Source organism: Octodon degus, unplaced genomic scaffold (assembly GCF_000260255.1).
Source record: "Octodon degus isolate 3935 unplaced genomic scaffold, OctDeg1.0 scaffold00329, whole genome shotgun sequence".
Taxonomy (NCBI): domain Eukaryota; kingdom Metazoa; phylum Chordata; class Mammalia; order Rodentia; family Octodontidae; genus Octodon; species Octodon degus.
In genome coordinates this window covers 506,170-512,289 of record NW_004524905.1, presented here as the reverse complement: position 1 = coordinate 512,289, position 6,120 = coordinate 506,170, and the positions used below count along the sequence as shown (strand labels likewise).

Below are 6,120 nucleotides of genomic sequence, written 5' to 3'. Positions count from 1 at the left end.
CCCCCCCTTTTTTTTTTAAACAAAACGTTGTCAGAACATGTGGAGTTAATGAATCGTGATGCAGATGTGAACACGTTCTGTGATTTAGACTGCAGATCCCAAAGAATTCCTGGCATGTGTTTGTGCTTTGCGCCATGGGTGACACAAGTTTCTGTGTGGTAGGAACTGCTTCACAAGCGGGGAATGCAGTCGCATGGGGAGGCTAAGCTGTCGCTGCTGAGAAAGGAGCCAAGCGCTAGTCCGTGCGCCTCCCAGGAGCAGGGTGTGGGCTCTAGGCCTTCTACCTTACATGTCACCTGCTGCTAACTCCATGAGAGATGGGCACGTGTGCACGTGCACATGTGCGTGCACGGGAACGAAAGGACACGCCACATGGAACCCCCAGCTACCATTTGGTCTCAGGAGGACTGGGTTGTCCGTGGCTTTCACCCAGTGGATTAGATGGATGTTTGGCAGTTTTTCTTAAAGATGTATTCAGTTGTCACAGAGTCTCACTATGCAGCTCGGACACATAGTGTTCCTTCTGCTTTAAGCCTCCCCAGTGCTGGGATTATAGGCGTGCACCTCTACACCAGGACTCTGTGGCCGGCTCAGCCTGCCCTGGGGGTAGGGCTGGCACGGCATGTGGTGCCAGGGATCGAACCGAGGTCCCTACACAAACTGGGGTCCCTACACTTGCCTGAGCTTGCCTAAGCAGGTGCTTTAGTCCGCCAACCTCTCTTACCAGTCCCATTCGTGGCAATTTGGCATTCTGTTTTTATCATAGAGCCCCACCAACTCGCTCTCTTGAGGTGAAACCCACAGTGCACTGAAATCTTACTACAAAGCTACCAGCCACGTTGCGTTCTTCCGGCCCAACAAGGGCTGTCTCCGCCTCATTCCTTCCCTTCCTGCCGGGCATAAAGACACTGTCTCACCTCCTCCCTCTTTCTTCCCAGCATCCTGCCCTGTATGTGCCGAGCTTCCGTGCAGCCCTGCGAGGCAGGCTATGCCCCCTTCTCTTGGGAACTCTAAGTAATAAGTTGTTTCAGTGGCATGGACCCGGTCACCTCTGCAAACTGAAGTCCCCCAAGCTTTGTTGGAACATTGAGATGTGGTTTTGTTTGGTTTTGTTTTGTTTCTGTTTCCTTGACATAGAATTCTAGCATTGAGGGGGACCTTTTGCCAGTTCTGCAGTCCGAAAAGAAAGCTAAGGAAGCTAGCGAGGGCAGACTCGAGCCTCAGAGCACCAGTTGTCTGGCATGCACAGCCTCCGGAGGCAGAGAGAACTCAGCCCACATTCCTCCGCCACTGTGTCTGGTTGTTTGCTTGCTGTCTCTGTACTCCTTTGCTTAGCTTTCTTTGTGTGAACGTCATCGGTGGCCCAGTTAATCTCTGCATGGTACACCAGGGAAGCCTCGAGCCCATCAAAGCGACTGGCTCTGCTCAAAAAACACAGTGCAAATGATGCTAGTGATGGAGTGGCTTTTATAACACTTCAAGGGATTTCCATGTCAGATCGCCAAAGGCTCGCGAACTCATTTTGGTGACATGTGGGTTAAGTGGGGACTTGGGGTCACGTGCTGCTTGCCAGCCTGGTGTCTTCAGGAATCGGTCAGCTGTCCTGGGGCCCCAGTTTCCTCATCTCAGACACAGGTTCGATTGCACGAAGGTGTAGGTTGTTGCCAGCATGCTGTGAGTCATTTCCATCTTAATTAAAGGGAATACAAAAAGTAAAACAGAACGTCAGGAGCGATGCAGAACGTCACCTAAGCAAACCATAGGAATTGGATGATAGTTGCTGTATTGCGTAATGTCGTCTTCCAATTAGTCGATAGGATGATCACATATAAGCCTACAAAATGCTGTGAGTAATTTATAAAGAGCTGACGCACAAAGTCAGCCCTTCATGGCCTTAGCTTTGTTGGCGTGTGTGTGTGTGCGCGCATGTGTTTGTGCACGTGTGTGCGTGCGCATGTGGGCGTCCATGCGCATGTGGGCATGCGTGCACGCGCATGTGGTTGTGCGTGCGTGCGTGGTGCGCTCTTCCCTGCTCCTCTTTCCATTCTGGGCTGGCTGGCCTGCGAGCCCCGCCTCCCCCCTGCTTCCGCCTTGGGACCTGTGCCTTGCAGACTTAACCTCCTGGAGGCTGTGCGCCAGATAAGCCTCTCTTCTCCTTTAATGTTGCAGCTGTTGCCTGTTTCGTCCCAGTAGCTGCCACTGGCGCAAGCATAGCCACACCCATGGAGCCAACCGCATGGCATGTGTCTGCTAGCTGTGTCTCACCAGAGACCCGAGAGACAGAGTCACACTGCAGGAGGCTGCTGCTCCCGGCTTCTGGTCCAAGCCTGTAGGGCTGCTGCATGCTCGGCAACCAGCGCACTTGCTGCGATGGCTTTGAGTTCTACCTGGGGACACAAGGGCACCCCTGAATGATCAGCTGCCCTTGTTGCTGTCATCACTGTTAGGCTCCTTAGAAGGAGGGCTGTGAAGGGAGGGCCAGGAGAGGGAGGAGAGATCCAGGGACAGGGCCGGAAAGACTGTGAATAGCAGAGGTAGGAGGAGAAGGCGCGACGCTTGCGTAGCAACTGCTCTGCATGTATGTGTGTATGCATGTGCACATGTATGTGTATACATGTGTACATGTATGTGCATGCATCTGTACGTGTGCACACGCACACATGTATGTATCCATGTGTACATGTTTGTGTATGCATGTGTACATGTATGTGTATGCGTGTGCAGACATTTTGTGCATACGCATGTGCACATCTATGCATGTGCATGTGTACACATGTGTATGCAGGTGCATGTTTATGTGTGCATGCATCTGTACATGGGTACATGTGTGTGCGTGTTTGTGTGTATGCACATATACATGTATGTGTATGCATGTGCACATGTTTGTACGTATGCACACACATGTGTGCTTACATACATGTGTATGCAGGCGTACTTTTGTGTATGCGTGTGTACATGTGTGTATGCATGTGCACATGTATGTATGCATGTGTACATGTTTGTGTGTATGCATGTGCACATGTTTATGTGTATGCGTGTGTGTAATCCATCAGCACACCTTTCCAGTAAAGAAGCAGAGAACAAATGGGCTCAGCTCTGTGCCCCTATCACAGTCTCTGGCGGAGCTACCTGGTGCTCCTGTTGCCGGGCAAAAGCAGCCATGGGTAATTCATCAGCTCAGGCGTGCACCTTGGGCTTGGCTCCAGTAAAACTTGCCCGCAAACCTTCGGCTGGCTTGTTGGCCTCCGTGTGCCAATCCCTGACGCAGACAATTTAGAAATAAGCCCGCCGTGCTCATTGGCTGTCAGTATAATGAATAGGCAGGTCTGCTAAATCCATGATAAGAGTTCTGCCCACAGATCCATGGATTGCTGCCCTTGTACTGGCTACAACGAAGGATGAGAAGTCTGCCCCCAGCTGGCTGGGTATTAGATGTCTGCCGAGTCCTCAGTGTTTCTAAGGACTGGCACTTGACAGTTGAGCGGGTTTTGCTGATGAATCAGGTCGGCATCAATGGGCATAGTGGCCCGCTGCCTGGCTCAGCGTTCGGGAACGAGGTTGCACCTTACCAGTGGGCGAGTTGCAGCAGACACAAAGCACCTACTCTGTGTTCAGAATCTTTATTTTTATTGCATAGGTTGGTGTGCCAGACTCATAGGTAGACTTTTTTCTTTCTTGTGGGACTGAAGCACCTTTCATTCCAGGGGGACAGGACGTTCTCAGCATCTTTTTTTTTTTTTTTTTTTTCCTGCAAAAAGGTTTATTTTCGTTTGGTCTAAGATTTGGGAGGGAGCTCCAGAAAGGTGAGAAAGCTGCCTAGTGGCTGGAGGGAGAGGGTCAGGCAAAGCCCTGACGCCGGGTGATGCAGGAGCCCCTCAGAGACCGCCAGGCTCTGACCTCCTAGTCGTGTTTAAAGGTGAGCCTTTCAAAGAGGTACTCGCCCAGCCCAGCCTGGGGGCCTGCCAGCCTGCGGAGGTTGGTGAGGTGGTCACCCATCTTCTTGATGAGCTTCAGCTCCTCATCTAGGAAGTGGTTCTCCAGGAAATCACAGGTATGGGGGTCAGTCTTGGCAGAGCCCAAGGCATGAAGGTCCAGAAGAGCTTAGTTCAGGTTCTTCTCCAGGGCCAGGGCAGCTTCCGTGGCGTCCAAGGTTTTACTCCACTCATCTTCAGATGGTTTCTGCGCGTCTTGAAAGAGTACACGGCCGCCGCGCCGGTTTTGCATCTTCTGGAGATGCTCGGCATCCTCACTTTTCTCCTTGGCCAGCTCACGGAAGAAATGGCCCATGCCTTCCAGAGCCACATCATCTCGGTCAAAGCAGTAGCCTAGAGAGAGGCAGGTGTAGGAGGCCCGCAGGTGCAGGTTCACCAAGCGGTTGATAGCAGCCTTCACCTCGGTGGAATAATTCTGACGAATCTGGAGGTCATGGCTGATCAGCAATAAGGAGCTACCCACAAAAGATCAGTGTTGTCCGGCCCTGGAAGGAGGAGATGGGTGAGAATGTGGTCCCGAAACTTGGACCTGGAAGGTGGATGGGAAGATGAAAGAGAGTCCCTGGGTCTGTTCAGTCCAAACACTGTTGAAGCAAAAACAGATCTGTGGGACCTCCGGACACGCCCTGGCTGGCCTTGAACTCACTTTAAAGCCCAGGCTGGTCTCAGACTCAAAATGGTCCTCCTGCCTCAGCTTCCCAAGTGCTGGATTGCAGGTGCAGGGTACCCCGTCTGGCCATTCACTATTCTTTCTAAACTGTGTTCCTTGTTTTAGCTCTTTCTCAGATTGGTGCAGCCAAACCCCTTTTTCTCACCTCACAGAGGTGTCCCCTCTTACTGTGACCTGCTGCATATAGCTTATCAGTCCAAAATCCAGCAGAAATGGAGCTCAGTGTAACCCAGGTGTGGTCCTTGGGTTAACCAGCTTTTTCTGGGTGTCTGGTTCTCAACCCTGGGGGCGTCAGTTGGATGAGGAATGGGGATATTTGTGGTAGTCACTCTGGGAGGAAACTTTGGTGGGGAAAGGTCCGGGACACTGCTTGGGAACCTCTGCTTTCAGGAGGCTCCTCAGACGGACTCGGGACGGTGACGTCACCCCGATGGCGTGTGTGCTGCAGCATCTGCTTATACCATGAAAAGCGGTGAAATATTCGCCGCCACTGCTCTAGGCCTTGTCCAACTCCGTGGAGGCTGGTATAGCAAAGGAGCCTGGGCTGGGTAACCGACAGACAGCAGCTATTCATCCCCGATGGTTCTGGAGGCTGGGAAGTCTGAGGTTAGTGACAGGAGGTTCAGTTTCTGGCAGTGGCCAATTCTTCGGATTTAGGATCATTTCCCTGTGTACACCCTGCCAGGAGGCAGCAAGGGAGCTTGTGTTCCTAGTGTTTTTTAATCCCATTTATAAGGGTGGAACCCTCAGTACTCTCACACTGAGCATCTGTTGTACTTTGGGGTTTGCAAGGGAAACAATACAGGACACTTTTTTTTTGTGTGTGTGGAACCGGGGATTGAACTCAGGCACTTGCGCTTGTCAGGGAAGTGCTTATTCCACTGAGCCATCTTCCTGGCCCCCAGGACACGTATTTTATTAGATTATTTTGTAGTGAGTCACACCAAGAGTGCAGGAAGTCTGTCCACATACTAAAGACCCAAAGAATCCAGCTGAGGGCCTGGATCCCCCAGCAGCATCCTGCATGAGGACCTAGAGCCCGCCACAGTGCCTCATGCAAGTCCGTCTCATGGGTCTGCACTGGGATGGCCCAAAGTTGGGCCAGTGGTGGAAGCTGGAATGTCTGTGCCAGTGGGATGAAGGATCTGTGCCAGCCAGCTGCAGACCCCTCAGTGGAGCCAGGAAGCTACCCTCAAGATAAGCAGCAGAGCTCCCCGAAAAGTGCCACGGCCATCCTCAGCAACAGTCAGGTCCCCAGCTCCTCTGACAATGAGACCTGCCAAGCTCCTACCAGGAGAGCCACATGACAAGCTCCTCCAGGAGAGCCAACAGCTCCGAGCAGCACCCAAACATCGTCCTCTCCAGTTCTGCCTCTCACGCTGCTGGCAGCGATCCTCCGTGGGCCTCCCATGTCCGGCATCATGCTGGTCTAGTTCATCTGGGTAAAGCAAGTTGACT

At 52.4% G+C, this 6,120-nt stretch overlaps 1 protein-coding gene and 1 pseudogene across 1 annotated transcript in view; one reads left to right on the top strand and one right to left on the bottom strand.

Moving 5' to 3' along the window:
* The window catches only part of Tbl1x (transducin beta like 1 X-linked), a 238,543-nt gene that overhangs the window by 202,267 nt on the left and 30,156 nt on the right, over nucleotides 1–6,120 (top strand). The gene's annotated exons all lie outside the window — the stretch shown is intronic.
* LOC105741200 lies at nucleotides 3,797–6,015 on the bottom strand (annotated as a pseudogene).